At 41.4% G+C, this 22,257-nt stretch overlaps 1 protein-coding gene across 3 annotated transcripts in view; it reads right to left on the bottom strand.

Annotated features, from left to right (window-relative positions):
• Window positions 1-22,257, bottom strand: part of LOC309630376 (uncharacterized protein) — a gene marked incomplete at its 5' end in the record, with an annotated part of 1,321,579 nt that overhangs the window by 1,059,459 nt on the left and 239,863 nt on the right. Inside the window, one exon of one of the 3 annotated variants that reach the window (XM_082395558.1) lies at window positions 14,144-18,643. The exons of the other annotated variants lie outside the window; for them this stretch is intronic. Of the gene's footprint in view, window positions 1-14,143; window positions 18,644-22,257 lie in introns of those variants that run through there. 3 annotated transcript variants of the gene reach the window in all.

The raw sequence follows: 22,257 nt of genomic DNA, 5'->3' as shown, positions 1-22,257 counted from the left end.
GAGAAAAGCCTGAGGAAAGTAGAAAGACACAAAGACACCTTTGTAGCCAGCTTTCTGGACGCAAATTAGTTTCTGTTGATTAAAAAAATTGAGAAGTACAGCAAAGTCAAACCGATCTTCTTACTTCTGCTTGCGAGCAATGTTGTGAAAACCGGAGGTGTTCCCACAACAAACTTCCAGACCCTTAGTCTACAGCTTCTTGGGTGTCAAGAGTCAGTGCCCAGCTTGTAGCTACGGGAGTCCACTTTTCAGCGTCCCTAGTGTTGGAAGACAGTCACAAATGGCAGCAGCGACAGCTTAATTCCCACACACAAACACCTGCATTACAGCCCCAGGGAATTGTTCTAGAATTTACAGCTCTAGTAAAGACCTCAGAGGTGGGGTCTTTCTGGGGTCAGTACTGGGGGCCCCACCTAGACTCCTCACCTGTCACTTCCAATATTTGTGTAAGCACATAATTTCCTGTATTAAAACCTTTATTGCTGGGCTTCCCTGGTGGCGCAGTGGTTGAGAATCCTCCTGCCAATGCAGGGGACACAGGTTCGAGCCCTGGTCCGGGAAGATCCCACATGCTGCGGAGCAACTAAGCCCGTGCGCCACAACTACTGAGCCTGCACTCTAGAGCCCATGAGCCACAACTACTGAAGCCCTCATGCCTAGAGCCCGTGCTCCACAACAAGAGAAGCCACTGCAATAAGAAGCCCGCGCACCGCAACGAAGAGTAGCCCCCTCTCGCTGCAACTAGAGAAAGCCCGTGCGCAGCAACGAAGACCCAATGCAGCCTAAATAAATAAATGTATTAAAAAAAAAAAAAAGCCCTTATTGCTTAAAATACCTAGACTGATAGTTTCTGTTTCTGTTTATCCTGTCAATTACAGCAAGAGGGAATAAGAGGATGGGGGAGAGGGGGTAGGGAGAGGGAAAAGGGAGAGAGAGGGGTGTTCTTGTCTGGAAAAGCTCAGGGCTGTCAAAAGCGTTTACTCTTTGTTCTAGGCAACACCTGATGATAGGCCTCTGACCTCCCTTTCTTACAGCATTTACTAAAAAAGATTTACAACTGTGAATCTTTCTTCTGTCCCTTTCAGATGTATTTGTACCTCCTACAACTCAGGAGTGTCTTTCGAGGACCCAAAAGCCATTCCTTTGAAATGTATGGTTTTATTCCTGGAAGGATCAGCCTCTGTTTCCCAGGCTCTGTCTGAGGATAGAGTCCTAACTTCCGTACCTGCCAGCTAGCAGACACAGCAGTGGAATCTTCTGCACCGACCAAGCCCTTGTAATTTTCACTTCCCTGACTCTACTGGAGCCCCCATTCTCTCCCCTCCCGACTCCTGCATTCTGCCTTTAAAATGCCCCCGCCCCTCTGTGCAAATCTGAATGGAGTTCAGTGTTTTTCCCACTGTCAGTAGTTACTGAAGAAAATCTGTTTTCACCACTTTAACTAACGTCCGGCTTTGTTTATCTCTTTGACAGGAGGAAAGCCTTACCCTTTCTTCTTCTTCTTCTTCTCCTCTTGTTAGATCCACTTGCTGTCCAATGAAATCATAAGAATATAATTTATTGTTTCCATAAAATGTTATATTGGTTTACTATAAATTATAAAGATTATGAAATGCCGCAACGATTTGCTATGGGTGGCTATAAAAGCACCTTTTCTATACATCTTTTAACAGGGGAGATGTTTTCCAGAATTCCAGATGAAGAGTTTTTCTTATGATCTTTACCTAAAGTCTGACAGGCTAGGTAAATACCTCAAGTACCACTCGGGATTACAAACCAATCAATAAATATTAGAAATTTCTGGTCCACTTAGAGTTTCAGGTTAAATACTAATGATCAGTGTCCCTTGCAATTTCACCTGCACGACTTTGATTTAGTGTAGGAACTATACGAAATAAACTCACACTAATAGAGTTATTTCTGCCAACTGGCGGCAAAAAGAAAATCCCGTTGGTGGTTTAAAAGGGAAATTTTCTGGAGTGGAGACAGAGGTCCACTCTTTCTTTGGCCCTTGATTAAACAGAAATACTTCAGAGGAGCCTGAATTCTTTGAAATTTATAATGCACATTTATAAGACACAACTTGCTGCTATCCTCACTTCACGTAACTGTTAGGTTTTGCATTTGCAGGAAATGAGTAATTAGTCAAACATGCAGAGTCCCATTATTTTCTGTTCTCTTGAGAGGATGAAGACAGTTGTTTAAGAGGGAGTTGTAGATATTTAGCATTTTAAGTTACACTCGTTTAATGTTTCTGACCTGGAAGACCGACACTGCTGACAGGTGCAGTTCTGGGTTCTTGGTTAGGCTTTAAGAATGTTTGAGAAATCCCCCCGTTGACTAAGAATCAATTCACTGTAGTCCCAGAGAGTTAGCCTCTCTCTGGACATCCCCTTTGAACTTTTTTTCCTTCAAAGGGTTTCATGCAAGGAACTGTGATTCATTGAATATTCTTTCCTAAAAAGAAAGCACCTCCCTGGACAACTTGAAAGTTTCCAGTAATAATAACCTCATTACAGTTTTTCTCATTATTCCTAGTCATTTCTAACGAGGAACCCATGAGAAATGTGAATGACGTATGAGCTGTGGCCTGAGAATCAGTAGGCCTCAATTAATCCCCACCTCATTAACTCCCAGTGAAGTCTGGAAACTTTCTCCATTTCTAAAACAAAATTACTTTTTCCCACTTCTAACCTCATAAGAATACCACAAAGATTTAAAAAGAAAAAAAGAACCTGTACCAAACTATGTGAAGTCTTTAAGAGAGATTAGTATTTGTGGCTACAATATTGGGATTCCAGTGGTAATTCTTTAGAATAATAATATCATAAAAACTTTATAATTTTCATAATAGAGAAAGGAAGGTAACCTTTTGGAACTATAAATATTATTTCCAATTATGGAAACTCTTTCTTGACATAAATATTCTTGCATTTCTATGTGATACCAAGTTAGTGTTTTTTTTTTTTAAAAAAAAGAGCTGGATAGTAGTTAAAGCAGTAAAAACAGATTTCAATCAGGAGTATTGCAAGAGGAGAAAAGAGATCTCAGTACAGATCTGGGCTCAATTCTGAATACAGCATGGAGCACTTGGGAATTTATAGCCAAGGAGCAGACTGGGGGTCAGTGGATGGAAAATTACTACGAGGAAACGTCAAGGGTAAGGGAGTATGCTGGCTAAAAGGACATAACAGGATTGGTGCTGAAGACAGGCCAGGTAATCACACATCCCCTGGGGAGGGTGGAGGATGAGGAAACCAATCAGATACTGAGAGTGACTAGATTTGGAGGATGGGGGACTCTTGCTAAAGTGACTTAGCAGGAGTCTTGCTAAAATTGGATTTTCTTAAGAAAGAGCACAGGTGGGCCTAAAAGAAGGTTCAGAAGCTGACTAAAGTTTGGTCAAGCCAAGTATCTTTGTCATTAGAATCTCTGTTACTGAGGAAATTTTCTGTACCAAGGAATTTAGCTAAAATGACAGATGGCATGTCCCCACTTTTTAAGAACAGTTCACTGAGAATACTAACTCTGTTTCACCCCCATCACTTCCTTGTTATAAATTCATAGCAATTGGAGAAAACATGCATTTACAAAAAAATACATGACAGTCAAAAATAGGAAGGCACAAAAGATGGGGTGAGCTGAAGTGGATGCCCTTCTGCATGCAATTCTAATTGAAAACCATATTTTAGGTGGTTTCCATCAAAATCCCAACCTGAGATGGTAGCTAAGGCAAAACCATGAACATATAGGGGCAGATGGCAGACTGAGGAAGGACCTGTATCCCAGGACTGCCTGAAGGGCTCAGAGTTGCTGGGTTATTGAGGAAGTCCATTAGAGGAACTCTGAACCGTCCTCCAGTAATACTTCAAGGTGGCTCCTGATAGACCTAGCAGTTTATGATTGCCAGGCTCCATTTAACTCCATTAATGATCACTAATGTCACTAATTATCATCTGAAATGCTGAGAGATCCATAATCTCTGTGCAGACTTTGCATAACACAATTGCTCACTTATGAAGTAGATGCTGATACTTCTTTAGTACATTTGCATCTTCTGCTTTTCATGTGATCAGTGATAGCACTACAGCCCCCATCGTAGATGGAAAATGTTGCCAAATGTTTCGTACAAGTGCACGTCCACCATCAATTTTCTTGAGTAACAGAAATAATGCACTTTTTAATTAAACATGAACTTTTAGCTTCTTGCTGCTAAAAGGGTCTTGTTGCAAAATAAAAAAAAAAAGATAAATGAATAGATGTATGTTTATACTATATGATAAGCAAAAAATAAAACACTCTTGCAAAAGAATTCAATTATCTACACACCCTTCGGCAGGAGTGCTCAGCTTCTATTTCCTGGCCATGCTTTACATACATCAACTTTCCACTGTCCGTGTTTCTCAATGATCCCACCTACGGGAGTTTTTACAGCTCTGTTTATCTCACAATCATGCTAGAGGCTAGAGCAGGGCACAGATGGCTGGTGCAAAAAGACACCAGCTGGGAAAAAAGCTTCAGATGCTTCTCCTATCGCTATCCAAAACCAGAGGCACTGCTTTTCAGATTTAACCATGCATTGAAATGATTCACAAACTATTAGATAAGATCATGACCAAGCTGGAAATATAAACTGAAAGATCACAGAGTACATTTTACTGTATTTTAATACAGCAATTCATAAGAGTATTTCATTAAAGCATGAAAAATCTGGGACAAATTTGCACATAAACATAAATATGAAGCATAAACCAGAGCTATTTAAGTAAACAGGTAATGAATGTGGAAAAAATATCAGAGAATTAATATGGGCATAAAATCACAAGTGAAGTAAAATAAAAGTGGGCAATTAGTACTCTAATTTTACTGTTTTTCTTCTTCTTTGTAATATACTTTATTTTTTTAGAGCAGTTTTAGGTTCACAGCAACATTGAGGGGAAGGAACAGGGATTTCCCATACACTCCCTCCCCCTCCTCCATTATCAACATCCCCCATCAGATGGTACATTTGTTAACAATTGATGAATCTACATTGACACGTCGTAATCCCCCAGAGTCCATAGTTTACATTGTGGTTCACTGTTGGTGTTCTACCTTCTGTGGGTCTGGACAAATCTATAATGACATGTATCCACCATTATAGTATCATACAGAGTATTTTCACGGCCCTAAAAATGCTCTGTGCTCCAACTATTCACACTTCGCTCCCCACTAACCTCTGGCAACCACTGATCTTTACACTGTCTCCATAGTTTTGCTTTTTCCAGAATGTCATGTAGTTGGAATCATACAGGATGTGAGATTGGCTTCTTTCTTTTCAGATTGGCTTCTTTCACTTAGTAATATGCATTTAATTTTCTTTCATGTCTTTTCATGATTTGATAGTTCATTTCTTTTTTTTTTAATTGAAGCAAGTTGATCTACAATGTTGTGCTAATTTCTGCTGTACAACAAACTGACTCAGTTATACACATATATACATTCTTTTTTATATTCTTTTACATTATGGTTTATCCCAGGAGACTGGATATAGTTCCCTGTGCTATACAGTAGGACCTTCTTATTGATAGCTCATTTCTTTTTAGTGCTGAATAATATCCCACATCTGGGCATACCACAGTTCAGTTTTACTTTTTAAAATATTTTATCTTTTAAAAAAAATACTAAGATATTTCAAACATATAGAAATTTTTGAATTACAACAAACAGCCATATATTTACCATCCCAACTTACCCAATGTTAATGGGGTTTTTTCCCCATTTATAGGAGACATTTTTTAAAGAAAAAAAAATATTTGAATACAAAACACTTACTTTCCTCTAGCTCAGATAGAAATATTACACTGTGCTGTGTGCTCTATCAGTTAGCTATTGCCATGAAAAATACTGTGTCACAAACTACCCCCAAACTCAGTGGCTTAAAACTATACTCTTTTATTCTCATGGGTCTGAGGAAGACCTGAGGATTCAGCTAATCCAGGCTGGGCTCTGGTGGCTGGCTCTGCAGAGCTCCAGGGAAGTCGTTCATACCTGTGAGAGTTAGCTGGGGGACAGCTGAAGAAGTTTGGACTCAGCTGTGGCCTTCTGGCTCTCCTCCGTGCGTCTGCCCTCGGGGATGGCAGCGTGCTCTTTTCCTAGCAACGCAGGGGCACAAGAAAGCAAGGAGAAATGCCACGCCCCTTGCAGCCTAGGCTTGGAACTGTCCTAGCATCACTTCCACCACATACTTTGTTTTTGTTTGGTTTGGTTTTGTTTTTTTGTTTTTGTTTTTATTTTTGTTTTAAATAATAGCAACCACAATGACTACCATTTATTGATTAATTTCAGTGAGCTAGGCTCTGTGTTAAATCTTTGACATACATTATACAACTGGTGTGATCCGCTTCATAAAACTCAAAGTAAAAATGCAGTCTACCTCTTATTCTCTAATTTAAATTAAAGACAACCCAAGTCCCTATATGCTATATTTAGCAGAATATCACCCTTTCCCACGTAATATCTGAAATAGAGGCATTTCCCTTTCCACTGTATTGTCTGAAAGCTTCAAAGAGTTTGTTCATTCTAAACAGAATTCCACCATATACTTTGGCCAAAGCAAGACACGTGGCCAAACCCAAAGTCAAAAGGGGGAAAGTGGGGTTTCCCTGGTGGCGCAGTGGTTGAGAATCTGCCTGCCGATGCAGGGCACACGGGTTCGAGCCCTGGTCTGGGAAGATCCCACCTGCCGCGGAGTGACTGGGCCCGTGAGCCACAATTGCTGAGCCTGCGCGTCTGGAGCCTGTGCTCAGCAACAAGAGAGGCTGCGACAGTGAGAGGCCCGCGCACCGCGATGAGGAGTGGCCCCCGCTTGCCGCAACTAGAGAAAGCCCTCGCACAGAAACGGGGACCCAACACAGCCATAAATAAATAAATAAACAAAGTAAACAATGCGTTTAAAAAAAGAAAAAGAAAGATTTAAAAAAAAAATGGGGGGGAAGTGAGCTCACACATAAGGAGAGGGCATGGGAGGATACAGGACTAATGGACTATATATATTGAGGGGTGAAAAATTGGGGCCAAAGTGCAATCAATCTCAATTCCCATCCATACTTTTATACCTCATCATTTATGTCTATGTCCATAAACAATGAATTAGTGGCTTGAGTATTTTTAATTTTTAAAATTTACATTAAAGTGATATAATATTTTACTGAATCATGTACAGTTTGCTTTTTTTAATCATTTTGTTTGCAATATTATCTATACTGATCAGTACATGTAGATTATCTTGTACTACTGAATTGTTTCCATATATAAATATATTATAACTTATTTATGTATTCTTCTATTGATAAACACACAAGTTGTTTGTAATTTTGTTATTACAAAAATTAATACAATGAAAGTCCTGCATATGTCTCTTCATGCAAAAGTATGAAGACTTCTTTAGAATGTATCTAAAATATCTGAGTTGTAGGGTTAATTCTCCATTTACATTCAAGATCAGTGTGTCCAACAGAAATATAAATTGATCCCCATAGGTTATTTTATATTTTTATTTTTTATTTTTTCTATATTTTGGCCATGCCATGTGGCATGTGGGATCTCACTTCCCTGACCAGGGATCAAACCCACACCCCCTGCAGTGGAAGCATGGCATCTTAACCACTGGACCACCAGGGAAGTCCCCCCAAAGGCAATTTTAAACTTTCTAGTGCCCGTGTTAAAAGAAACAATATCAACAATATATTTTATTTAATATATATTTAATAATATATTTCATTTAATACAATATCTCCAAAATATTATCATTTCAAAATATAACTAATATTAAAAAATATCAATAATGTATCTAACATTCTTTTGTGGAACTCAATTCTTTGACATGTGTGTTCTATGCTAACCACATTCCAAGAACTCAACAGCCACAAGTGGCTATGGCTCTTCTCTGGGACAGCACAGTTCTAGACATCACTGAATTACTTGACCAAGTATTGGTACCAATATGTGAGAGCTCCAATTATTTGTATATCCTTATCAACAGATGTTATTATCAAATATTTTTAATTTTTGGCCAATCTGAAGGGTAAGCAGAAAGTGGAAAACTGGGGAAACCTGATTTAGAAGTCTAGTTTAGTTAATAGTATTGTGCCAATGTTAATTTCCTAGTTTTACTCATTGTAAAGAGATTACATAAGATGTTAAAATGAAGGGAAGTGGATAAAAATTATACATGAACTCTGTAGTATGTTTCTAAGCCTTAAGCCTAAATTTATATCAGAATAGAAAGTTTTTAAAAACCACCCCTTAAGTGAATTCGAATTTCATTTTTTCCTACAGATCACCAGGTCTACGATTTAATCAAGACTTCCAAAGTTTTTGATACGCTAATTGAAAGTGTTTTTTATTTAACTACAATAGTAGATGAAAGAGTTTACGATCCCACTCTCAGGTCACTCCATCTATAGCTAAGATGGGCCAGATCATCGGGGGTCTGTGGACAGAAGAGGCAAGGTCCGAAAGGAAGGGACAACTTCTGGGCACTGAACTTGATGCCTCTACGGCAAGTCTTACACCTTCCAGTCTCATGCCACTCTGCTGTACTTCTCTAAAAACACTGATTTTATTCCGCCATGTATCAAACACAATTGGGCAATTAGCAAGCAGCACTTTCTCCACTGGGTAAAAAAAAAAAAAAAAAAAAACAAAACTCTTTGAATATTGAATTCCTTTGAATCGTGTACACTACGCACTAATTAAATGTCTTCACTTGAAGGGAGGATAGAGGATGTGATGACAGTCACATTCCAACCCTGAAAATAAGTTAGAAGTTAAAATACCACTCCTTTCACTAGAACTTATCTTTAACCATAAATGTGTTCTTTCCTCCACAGTATTCCTCAGAAGTCTTCAAAACTGCCTCTTAGTAAGTAAAGATTTTAACCAAAAAGACAAAAAAAAAGAACCCAAAAGAAGTAAAAAGCTCCTAAGCTGCGGCCTTCTGCTGCCCTACTTAAAGTTATTCAGAAACTGTGAGCCTCCCGCGAGCCACTGCACGAGGCTATGAGATTCTGTGAGGAAGCAGTGGTTTCTTCTCGAGCTCTCTGCGCCTGGACCCCGCGTCTGTGCCACTTTCAGACCTGAGAATCACCCTCAAGGCACAGAAAGCTGTTTTCCCCTCAGGCTTTCCCGGCCCTCTAGCCAGCCTTGAACCCGTATGTACAGTTCCTAGGATGATCTGGCCTCTGCTTAAAAAATACTCCATGAGAACTCACTTTGATAATGAATAGCTAAGCAATCTCCTTTTAAGATGAGCTTTGAAGGTCCAAAAATTGAGGACTATTCAGAGTAAGCATTCTGTGGGGCTAACGTGGCTTGCCAAGTGACAACCCCGAACTACAGTCCCTTCCCTCTAATCATCACAGGAACTGATTAAAATACACCGGGAATAAATGCTTTCATGGTGAAATGACCCAGGCACTTCCTGAAGACAACTGTGAAGGGCACTGGAAAGTGCAGTCCAGAACGAGACTCATAACTGCATCTGTGACTTATGTTGGATTTTTCAACCAGCATCTTCAAGGTTAAGGTGGTGAGTCACATTTCCTCCCCAGCTACAGATGTAACTCCCAGCTGTCACTCACACAAGGCATCTGTCTGCAGCCACATCTTCATTTTCAGGAGTTGCGTGTGCCTTGCGTGAGGTTTCCTGCTTGAGCTTCCAGCCGGGGCTCTTACCCTGAGTCCCAGGCTGAGAAAAGATGTTCAAGTGGAGGTAAAGAGCCAGGGTCTCTCTTGATTGATGCAGCTTGTGACTAATTGTGGCCACTAGCTTTCACACTGGCATTTTCCGAAGTTTTGGAGCCATTTATTTAGTCAGATATAGAATGCCTTATGCTGCCACCATCTTGGAAGAGAACTTGACCCACTGTCAGCTGGAACACTTCCGTCACATGAGATGTCACAGGGGCGGGGGGGGGGGGAGTTCAAGAGTGAGACTGAAATTGAGAAGGAGAATGGACCTCTGAGGACAGGGCAGGGGGGTGACGAATACACGTGTTCTATGGGCAGCTTTGAAGTTGACACGTGTTCTATGGGCAGCTTTGAAGTTGATCTCCGGGGAATCTGATCTCAGTTTACAGGACTGGGAAGGTCAGGGGCTGAATCAAAGTCAAGGCTTTGTGAAGGATGCAGGGTATGTGTTTCAAACAGTTACGGGAAGTATCTTGGAGAGATTTTCTTTTGATTACGTTTTATCTGTATTTACGATCATAATGGCAACCAGTCACGCCCAAGGGCACCGTTTTAGATAAGAGGCTAGTCCAGACATTCGCTGCTGAGCCACTAAAGCATCTTCTGTCACTCCTAGCCAAGGATGTCTCCTGGGCAGATGAGTCTGCAGCTGTACTCTCATGAGTAATACATCATGTAAACCATCAATGTGTTGAAACTTCCGCACCAATTAATTCTTGTATTTATAAAACTGACCCATCTTCAAGTAGATACTCTATGGTCAACGGAGTCGGAGGCCCTGGCTGTGTGTGCTCACTCTGCCTTCCTCAATGGACCAGGGAAAGAAAATACGGTGGAGCGGACAGTCACTGGGTATCAATCAGACACCCGGCACCAAGAACTCTAGCCCTGAATTGTGCTAATTATTTTATCTCAGATTTGTGAATTAACCTCTCAAAGCTGTGGTGCCTCATCGTCAAATGGAGATAAAGTTGTCCTTTTTTCCTGGCTCCTTGGAGGATTGATGAATACACGTAAAACGTAGCGCATAGTGAGTTCTCACTATACGTATTTCTTATTCCATCTGTGACCTTAAGCAGGTTTTAAAAAAAAAATCTCTGAGCTTGGATTTTCCACTGTAAAATATAAGAATAATAAGATCTATCTCATAGCATTCTAGTAAAGACAAACTGATATATGGGGAAAAATGGTGCTTAGGCTCTAAAAATCTATGAGTTAATGGTTAAACATTTTTAAACCAGTGTGGTCTTCTAGTAAAGTTCTTTTGAGATTCTTTACAAGCATAATATTTCAGAAGTGAAGTGAATTCTCTTAAAATGTTTCTTGAATGAGACATAAAACTAGAAACATGAGAAAGCATATATACAATTTCATATGCATGTGTCTACATGTTAGCATTAATGGTACGTATAAGAACAGGTGGGGCTTCCCTGGTGGTGCAGTGGTTGAGAATCTGCCTGCCAATGCAGGGGACACGGGTTCGAGCCCTGGTCTGGGAGGATCCCACATGCCGCGGAGCAACTGGGCCCGTGAGCCACAACTGCTGAGCCTGCGCGTCTGGAGCCTGTGCTCCGCAACGGGAGAGGCCGCGATAGTGAGAGGCCTGCGCACCGCGATGAGGAGTGGCCCCCGCTTGCCGCAACTAGACAAAGCCCTCGCACAGAAACGAAGACCCAACACAGCCAAAAATAAATGAATGAATAGATAAATTTAAAAAAAAGAAAAGAAAAAGAACAGGTGATTGCATGCGCAAAGATGCTTGAGAATTTGATTGAATGTGGATAGTCTCCCATCACTGTACTTTAAGTACATCACGTGAATAATAATCAACCACTGATTCCCGGAAATGGCCACATTAGTATGAACCAGTATGCAGGCATCCTGCATAGCTATTGTATATCTTTCTCATCTTTTTTTGAACCTATTTCCTGCACTGCAAAGAAACTGACACAGGATGCTTATGAAACGAGATTTAAATTTTCAGTCCAGATGTGTTACAGCTTAACATCAGAAAGCCCCTAGATTTCACAGAACTAAATTTTAATGTTTTTCTAATGGAAACCCCCATGGTTTGCAGGGTTCTCATAAGGTACCTTGGAATCATATTATTAAAGTCGGTCTCATACTTCTTTCTGAGCTGACTGCCATCAAAATGTTTTTTCATATTTGGCACAAAATGTTGTCTTACTGAGTGATCTTAAAACACTAACTTTAAGGACAACACACTCTGTAAAGAACTCCCCTACACTAAAATTTACAAAATACACTCAAAATCAGTATGCAATCGATAAATTTGAAACCCAAAACAAGAGTGAGTTTTGATCAGGGATGTTCAATGAGGCATGCAACTCACAAGCCGTGTCCTAAAAATTGCAGAAGATGATACATTATTATTCTAATCTTGAACTGAAAGAGCTAAAGCTTCTAAATCATACTTGAAAATTAGGTGAAGGTCCTAACACACTGTTAAAAACTACAGTCTTCATACACTGATAAAAATTTCTGTGAGGAGAGCTGCCTAGGACAAGAAAGCAAGTGATGCAGGTGATGGGGCAAGGGGTACCTTTCAGCTAAGGAAGAAAAGTTGCCAGGAAAGAGCTTTAACTCTGCACTGTGGGCTCCACACACGTGAGAGAATCCCCAAACCAGATTCCCACTTGGGAAAGACAGAGATGCAAAAAGGAAGCTACAAGGGGAGCCCTCAGGAGTACCCAAGGAAGGGAATAACTTGGTGCGAGATGGGAAAGATATTCTCTTTGGGGTGCTGAGAAAGCCTTCAGGGGGCACTGGGCTCACACACTAAGGGAAGCGGCACCTTGCAGTGCTGTCGACTTTGGTCACAAAGCAGTGATTTTGAGAATCAGCTGAAAACCATGGAACAAGCACAAACTCTGAAGTCAGACTTCAGTTCTATTCCAAGTTTTGACCCTTCCGGTTAGAAAATTAATCTCTTTGAAACTCAGCTGTCTAATTTGTTAAATGGGGATAATGACATCTGTCTCAAAGGATAATGTTAAAGATTAGATCAAGTGATCTAAAATGTCTGAGATGATTTTACATCTGTTACCTCACTTTATTATCAGCTATCATTGTTACTTTTATGAGTGGTATAAAATGACTTCTACACCAAATCTGAAGGGAAAAAATGGGCATGTGTGGCCTAGGGTAATATTTCTTTGGAATCACTGGTGTATATAAACAAATGGAAAATTGACACAGAGAGTTGTGCCACTGAGAGCATAGCTGAAGCCTCCTGATACCCAGCCTCTTCCAGGTCACTTTACGTCCCTGAGTTTATCCCTTTCCAGATCACAATACTGAAGGATCCACTACCTCAAATCAGTCTTGAATGCGATTTCATTTTCAGATGCCTGTACCATGGGCAAGGTTTCTTTTATGGTCGAACTATTGCAAATATAATTGTTATTTCCTGCAGTGATAAGAAGGGGAAACTGGTATATGCTATTCTATGAATGAATTTCTAGATCTACCTGTGACACATCCAGACTTGGGAGTTACCGTTTGACCTAAGTACGCAAACAAAGCAAACAGTTCTTCCTTAACCGTGAGCAGGGTTTTAAATGATGGAAAGCGTGGTCTGGAGGTTAGGACAAGTGATTGGAAATCATGCTCCCGAGAGCCACCTGCCTCAGACAGTGACGCGCTGGCTGACTTCAGACTAGTCATTTGACCGGTATGGGCCAATTTGTTCACTTATACTACTTCTTTTAGACCTCAGATGCATCATGCCAGAGACAAAGTCCAACACTTCAACTTTAAAAACTGTGTAAATCCAGGTGACTTGATAATCAGTACATTCATTATATTATATTATAAATAAGACATTATATTATATTCATCAATAAGTGCAATAAGATCAGCATGGTAGTGCTCTTAAGGTCAAAATAGTAATCAAATGAATGTATGAATGAAGAATAAAATTTTGACATGAATGGATTATTGTCAACATGCAATGTCATAGCAAGAAGGAGTCAGGACTAGGTAACACTTCTATCCACATAAAAATGACACAGGGCTTCCCTGGTGGCGCAGTGGTTGAGAGTCTGTCTGCTAATGCAGGGGACACGGGTTCGAGCCCTGGTTTGGGAGGATCCCACATGCCGCGGAGCAACTAGACCCGTGAGCCATAGCTACTGAGCCTGCGCGTCTGGAACCTGTGCTCCGCAACAAGAGAGGCCGCGATAGTGAGAGGCCCGCGCACCGCGATGAAGAGTGGCCCCCGCTTGCCACAACTAGAGAAAGCCCTCGCACAGAAACGAAGACCCAACACAGGCAAAAATAAATAAATAAATAGCGTTCCCTTTCGAAATAAATAAATAAATGTACCAATATTAAAAAAAAAAAAAAATGAGTAGACACACAAACATTTAAAAAAAAAAAAAAAAAAAATGACACAAAAACTATGGTCAGTGGATTTCAGGATGTCACCAAGCTGGGAATTTCTTTATCCAAAGACCTGCTATTCTAGGGCTCTCAAGACATCAGACAAGAAAGAATGGCGACACCTGGAGATGGGGAATGAGGTAGCTCGTGAGGGCACAGCTGGCTGCTGGGGCAAGCGGCCGTGCTGGAGGCCCCCGGCAGAGCTGGGCAGTCTCCCCGAGTCCAGGAGGGAACAGTGGAGGCACAGGGAAAGCAGAGCGGTTAGGGTCAGCAGGGAAAACCGAGAAAAGAACCAGCTACACAGAGAAATGACTCTCTAGGTCGCGGAGGGTTCTGCGTCAGTTGATTATTGACAAGCACTTGTCTGTAATGAAACTACCAGAGGCCAAGGAAGGAGGTCACTTAAAAGCACAAGACAGAATTAGTCCCAAGAGCCAGAGTGGAAGACCTAAAAACTCAAAGGATATTCAGTAGAGTACTACAAAGGGAGTGCTACTACTTCTTGCCTCAGAAGCAGGAAAAAATTAACCTGTGACAAAACACTACTTTGATCCCACCTAAGAAAGCCTAACCTGGGGACTTCCCTGGTGGCGCAGTGGTTAAGAGTCCGCCGGCCAATGCAGGGGACACGGGTCCAAGCCCCGGTCCAGGAAAATCCCACATGCCGCGGAGCAACCTAGCCTGTGAGCCACAACTACTGAAGCCCGCGTGCCTAGAGCCCCTGCTCTGCAACAAGAGAAGCCACCGCAAGGAGAAGCCCACGCACCGCACTGAAGAGTAGCTCCCGCTCGCCGCAACTAGAGAAAGCCCGCGCGCAGCAGCAAAGACCCAACGCAGCCAAAACTAAATAAATAGATAAATTTATTTAAAAAAAAGAAAGCCTAACCTGGAAAAATCAAAATGCTTTCAAGTAACTTAACCATGTCTAAGAATATTTATAAGAATGAAAAAATATGTGGCACCCGAAAAGGTAAAATCATAACTTCTGGCATCCTATCAAAAACTACCAGGTATGCAAGAAGCCTGGAAAATACAAGCCATGATGATAACAAAACCCAATCAGTTGCAACTTCTCCAGAAATGATACAAATAACACAACTAATATACAATAACATCAAAAGAGTCATTATAACTGCAACCTATACGGTTAAGAAGTTAGAAGATTGAAGATGTTAAGGAAAGATACAGAAGATATAAAAAGGCACAAATTAAAATTTTTTAACTTTTAATTTTTGAGGGAAACTACAATATCCAAAATGAAAAATGCAACTGGATGGGATAATATCATATTACACAATTAAGACTAAACCTCAAGGGAGAAAATAGCGTGTGTGTGTGTGTGTGTGTGTGTGTGTGTGTGTGTGTGTGTCCCATTCATCACAATTCCTGAAAAGAGAATTATAGGCAGAGCCTCAAGATATAAAAACTTAAAATTTCATAGATCAACAGAGGAACCTTAACTGGGATGTAAAATATCCTGTCACTGAGACCAAAAAAGAAAAAAATAAAAGCGGGAAAAATCACTTTAGATGGGAGATTTTGATCTTCTTTTTTAGAAGCATTAAGGGTGTGTGTGTGTGTGTGTGTGTGTGTGTTTCTTTCCCTTCAAAAGGGGAAGGAACAGAAATGAAAGCAGAGTGAAGGGAACACGGAGGTTTTCCCCAGTACGTGAAGGCCTGCAGGAGGAGGGCACCGCCAGGCCTCCAGAGATCTGGGGGATGAAGTGAGGGCTGGGAGCGGACACCACTAAACAGACCGCCAGCAGTGTGAAGCAAGACCGGTTCTCAAGAGACAGCTGGTCCTTGGCTCGGAGGACAGGAACAGGCAGGGCCTGCGCAGGGGGTGGGGAAGGAGTCTCTTCCTTCTCATGGTCTTAACTACATGGATCAGCTGTGTGATGGTGGGCGTGTTATTTAATCCCCCTGAGCCTCCATCTCCTTATCTAAAATGGAAGTATTGATAATCATATAGACTGCATGAATTGCTTCGAAGATTAAATGACACAATTTTCCTAACCAGACTGCTCAATAGCATCTATGTCCTCGGGAGCTGGGGTTGGGATGGGGAGGTGTGTAAGTAAAAGTGAGCTGCGATAACCAGACCCACAGACTCGTGTCCTGAGCGTGTGGACAGGACAGTAAGCTTGGTGCGATGCTCCCTTGGCCTTCCTATAATCTTCGCTTGCCTCCTTTTTTTGCACGTGTTCTAGCTATTGACAAGCTATTCTTTTCATAGTTTTAAAGAAACTGCAAGTGGTAGGATAGCAATGAGCAGTGCCTCTTTTGAAATAACATGACAGGAAAAGTGCTCTGGCCTCGGAAAGCTGTGAGGCAGCAGTACTTCTTCCTGAGGCTCCAGACAAAGGCCAGTTCAGCTGGGAATCCCAGTACGTATTGATAATTTCACTAAATCTTTAAGGGTTCAGAATGCTGTTTCTGTAGAGTATAACAGGGAGTGGTAGGACACGGCTCCTGATGCAACAACTAGGAAACTATAAAAAGAAAAATACCAAAAACATCAGTTTTTTCAGTAAGGACTTCTTAAAAGTTTTACTCTTTAAATGTTTAGTTTCTCCCCACCCTGAGGCTTACTGAAATATAACTGACATGTAAGACTGAATTAGTCGTAGGTGTGCAACAGTGATTCAATACATGCATATATTGCAAAATGGTCACGACAATTAGCTCAGTCAACATCCATCACCCCACACAGTTACATAATTTTTTCTTGTGATGAGAACTTTTAAGGTCTACTCTCTTAGCGACTTTCAAATATACAATACAGCACCGTTAACTATAGTCACCATGCTGTACCTTACATACCCAGGACTTATTTATCTCATAACTGGGAGTTTGTACCTTTGACCTCCTTCACCCATTTCCTCCACACCCCACCCTCCCCCCACCTCTGGCAACCACCAATCTGTCCTCTGTATCTATGAGTTGTGTTTTTTTTAGATTCCATTTATAAGTGAGATCATACAGTGTTGTCTTTCTCTGTTTGACTTATTTCACTTAGCATAATGTCTTCAAGTTTCACGCATGTTGTCGCAAACGGCAGGATCTTCTTTTTCATGGCTGAATGATATTCCATTATCGATACATAGATAACATTTTCTTTATCTAGTCATCCATCAACGGACACTTAGGTTGTTCCCGTGTCTTGGCTATTGTAAACAATGCTACTATGAACATGGGGGTGCAGATATCTTTTCAAGATAGTAATTTCAAACACACGTCATATTTTTATTTTTATTTTTATTTTGGCCACACCGCGAGGCTTGCAGGATCTTAGTTCCCCGACCAGGGATCGAACCTGGGCCCCCTGCAGCGGAAGCGCGGAGTCCTAACCACTGGACCTCCAGGTCATTGCCCGTCATATTTTTAAAGATAACAGATGATTATAGAAGCAAAGAGGACTAGATGAATGAAAATTCAGAAAGGGAAGAGCCCTTCATAGGTGGGCTGAGATCACCAGCCATTTTCTTTGCCACAGCCAGGCCCAGGCGGAACAGAGGGTTTTGGAGCAGGCAGAGAAAACCCAGGAGTGGAGAAGATATTAGCAGTGCTTCCACATGGGCTGACATAATGGATTAGAATGTAAAGGAGTCCCCAGCACACAGCCGGTTTTCCACATAGGACATCTGCTTTGTGCTTTTGCTGCATAGGGGTTGGGCACCTGGTCTTGAAAAGCTGAATGAAATCTCCAGCATTCCGCTGTGTGAAGCTGCCCATATGGCTTTGTGAAAAGAAGCCTACAGTGCACAACTGTTGCTGAAAGCAACGAGACAAAATGGTTTTCACTGCTTCTTCTCTCTCTGGATCATGAACTCCCTCCAGAAAGGTGGGAGCCCATATCCCTTCACCCTTCCCTCATGTCCCAATCGCCCAGAGACTGATGCTCCAACTAGCAAAAGCTGGAAAGGGAAAGAAGGGCAGAGGTAATGGGAGATAAGCTGATTTTCTTCTCTTTCACTTCTGTGTGGCAAATGATAACTCAAAGATAAGTTATACTGGTAGAAGTATTTGCAAGTATTACAAGAGAAGCTGAGAAAATATCATCTAACAACGCTGTATGGTAAAGGGAAAGGAGAGAATTAGGGAAAGCAGAATATACTAATGGGATGATAATTCATAGTCAGTAACAGACCCCATTTAAAGCAGTAAAGGTTAAAGTGCATAACGTAAAGTCATAAAGATAACCACTAGAACAAAAAAACAAACCTTCAAACTAATCAGGAGGAATATAAAAACAAACTGAAACAGCAATAGCAAAAAAATCACACAGACTATATATTTTAAAACGATAAGAATGGAGAGAGTAACATAACGCGGTGAGACAACGGAGTTTGGTCGTTTTCTTTTTCTCTTGCACAAGAGATCTGGAGGGGCTGCTGCCGCTGTGGCTCTGCGGCCGCCTCGGAGCCCCAGGCCCCTCTGTACTTCTGCTCGGCCATCCTCAGCCTCTGGCTTTCATCCTTTGAAAGCTCATGGTGGCAAGACTGCAGCTGGCAGATGACAGAAAGGGCAGGGGCAAAGGACAAAGACATATGCCAGTTGAGCCTGGCCTCTCTCAACGTGCCTGGAACAGTAACCGGCACATACTAAGTATTATCTGTTGAATGAATACGTGTTTCATGACCCTGCTGATACTGGGTTAGGTGACACTTTACATCCGTCCCTAGAATGCCCTGTGCTAAACCCTACATTGTACACGAGTTTTGAAATTTCTCATTTATTTGTCTCTCTCCAGAAAAAGATTTGCCCCTAGATTCCCTAATACTTATCAGAGCAACTAGTATGCACTAAGCACTCAGTAAATATTTGTTGAATAGTTGAAGAAATTAGTGTAAGCCTCAGCCCTTGACCCCTTATTCAACTAGCTTTTTTTGGTACCTTGTATGTGCCAGGCATTGTTCTGGACATTTGAGCAAAACAGCCTCATTCTTATACATTATAATCATGTTAAAAAAAAACAAAACAAAAGTTGGTTTAGAAGAAATTTGCGTTGCTTGTAGATTATATGACTGAAAGACTATAGATTCTATTGGAGCTTGGGAGACAGAGCCCTCAGAAACCCTAAGCTTTCAACTAACCGATGACTTGCTCTGTTCTTTCTTCTAATTTCACAAAGAAAGTGAATAAAGGTAAAGGTTTCACAGTGAAATCAGGTAGCCATAGTCCATCTGCACATTCAGAAGCCAATGAAATTAGGGAAGATAAAGAGGGGAAGGGAGGGGAGAAAAGGGAAGAAAAGAGTGTTTGGGTACAAAAATACAAGGGTTTTAGGACAAAAAAGCAAATTAGGTAAGGGGGACTGAACAGTGTTTCTGAGAAAGAATAAACAAATGTGGATAATGGCCTACTTGCTATGTAATATTTGGTACAGTTTAATCGTTGGCTAATATCAAATATTGCCACTGAGTTGGGCTGTGGTTAAAGTAGACTTTAGTTTGATGTAATCACAAATACTTTACGTTTTCTATGAGACCATAGACACCTGTGTCTGTATCCTCATCTTCCAGCAGCTCCGCAGTCAAATGCCCCTCTGGTTTTAGAGACACCCTCAGCTGCCCAGAACTCCTACCTGTGGATTGACTGAGGTTCGATTCGATACTTGGGTATGGTTTCTGCCAGGAAACAAAACAAAACAAAACAAAACAACCTCAACATGGCAAACCTCTTTCATCGTTAGTTCTGAAGTGATATACTGTGTAAAACAACTCTGCTCATAAAAAGAGAAGGGAAAGGCAGACATTCTCCCCGGTATTCCTGGCATTACTCCATTGTCTTTGAAACTGTCCCAAATCAGAGGGAATTCTGGACAAAGGGGGAAAGTCTCATTTTTAGATCTTCTCAGAAGCGTTTCATTGTCTGTGCAAGGTGAGTAACGATTCACTGAAAGATGTAAAGGATGAATTATAAATGTAACCATCTATAAGGCAGTTTTCTTTTTTAATAGAAGCCTATTTTTTTTTAAATTTTATTTATTTATTTATTTATTTATTAATGGCTGTGTTGGGTCTTCGCTTCTGTGTGAGGGCTTTCTCTAGTTGCGGCGAGCGGGGGCCACTCTTCATCGCTGTGCACGGGCCTCTCACTATCGCGGCCTCTCCCGTTGCGGAGCACAGGCTCCAGACGCGCAGGCTCAGTAGTTGTGGCTCACGGGCCTAGTTGCTCCGCGGCATGTGGGATCTTCCCAGACCAGGGCTCGAACCCGTGTCCCCTGCATTGGCAGGCAGATCCTCAACCACTGCGCCACCAGGGAAGCCCAAGACAGTTGTTTTAAAGAATGTGGCTTCTAGGACTGGACAGGATCATGTAATTTATGATGCAGCCACCATGCTGTAAAGAGGTTTCAGTTTCCTCAGGAATCAACTGCTGTCCCGTGGTGAACGGTGCAGTCAAGAGAGGGACAGATTGGTTCCAGAGATCATCATGGACACCGCCAGCCCCACTGGGACATTTGAATCCTTGTCCCATTCTGACCCAGCTTCCCTGCCTTCTTGCACATGTCCACCCTCCTGCTGTAATTCAGTATAAGCTGTACTCGTCACCTCACTTTGCCTGCACTGCCTGCTCACCCTTTCACGTGGGGAGGCAAATACACCTCCACCTCGCTTAAACAAAATGTGAGAAAAGAAACCCCAGGCTAGGAGAATGGAACAAACTCCCACACAAGCCAGGCTGCTTTAACAGTTCTGTGCACTGTCTTCTGTGTGTTAAGATCTCCCTGTCTCAACTAAGAGCCTGGGCAAAACAGAATCACAAGGGGAAAAAGCCAGAGAGTCACAAACAAGACACCAAATCAAGATGAGGTAGAATTTAAAACCTCACAATGGTAAAAAAGAAAAGAAGACAAAAATTTCTCACAGTAAAAATAACCTGATTTTCCCAAAGAAAATAACAGAAGTGTAGAGCAGTTTGTAAGTTTATGTACCCTGATCTTCCGTATCATCTGAGACAAACGATAAAATAAGATTATGTGCTTGTTCTAACTTCGAGTTCCCACCAAATATATTGTCCTGGTTTTCTGCTTCTACAAATCCAACTGAAAACAAAACAAAATACATAGGAGAAGAAAACAGAGATAGGAAGAGACTACAAGAGGGGCTATCTACACTTTAGGAGTCGGCTACCTTTGGAATTTTTGAATATAACTTTCCCAGTTGGGGGAAGCCATGTTTCCTCAATCTGTAGGTATTCCTGTTCTAAAGCAAATTCATAATTTACAAACGTTCTGAGGCCTAGCTTAAGCTTAGCTGACCTTCAAAGGGTTAGTTTCTTCAGCATTTCCTTTTATTACCCGAGGTACTCCCAGGATACTTCAATTATCTTCCTGTTTGCCTGAGCTACTGAATAGTCAAAATGGGGTTCCTGACACTTGCAATCATGAAAATCCCATCTTAACAACAGACTCCACAACAGAAGCTTTCCACCACTCCTAATTCAAACGTAAATAACTCAGTGCTTTCCAGCCTCATCATGGGTTGGCTTAGAAACCGGAGCTGGATAAGGTCTGCAGTTGGGAGTGATCAATATTTCCAGCTATGAGTATCTCTAAAAAGCAGATGGCGAGAAAATTAGATTGGGGTTGGCAGAAATAGTCTGTGATATTTCCACATCATTAACATCTGAACATTTGTACGTTTGTCTAACATATTAGTTTGCAAAAATACACTAGCTAAAAGCAATGGAGGCCCATGACAAATAAATATTGATAGAGAAAGGAACAGTGTGGAAGACTGGCCCAGTGAATGCCAGGAGCCCTGCCTTTGGAGCAGTTGGGTTGCCAAATTCACTGAGTTTTAAGAAGAAGAAGTCTAGGCAAAGGGCTCTAACCTGGAAATAAAAGTGGAAAACATACTACCTATAACAAATTCCATCTAAATCCTAATTTTCTGTGTCTAGTCTTGATCACTGTAGAATCTCAAAGGGAGAAAAATCTCCCTACGCCACTGTCATAGCAGCAAGCTGCTTAAGGATCCCCTTTGACTTCTACACAGAGGAAACTGGCAAAAAGTGAGCTGAGATACAATCAACCTCACAAATCAGGCCAAAGTTAGAGCTTGGTATTGAACCCACAGCCCTTTGAAATGCAGCAAGATTAGCACTTCACTAG

This window comes from Balaenoptera borealis (genome assembly GCF_965194805.1).
Source record: "Balaenoptera borealis genome assembly, chromosome: 1".
Classification (NCBI taxonomy): Eukaryota; Metazoa; Chordata; class Mammalia; order Artiodactyla; family Balaenopteridae; genus Balaenoptera; species Balaenoptera borealis.
Note: the sequence above shows the minus strand (reverse complement) of the source record. Positions and strands in the feature narration are given on the sequence as shown.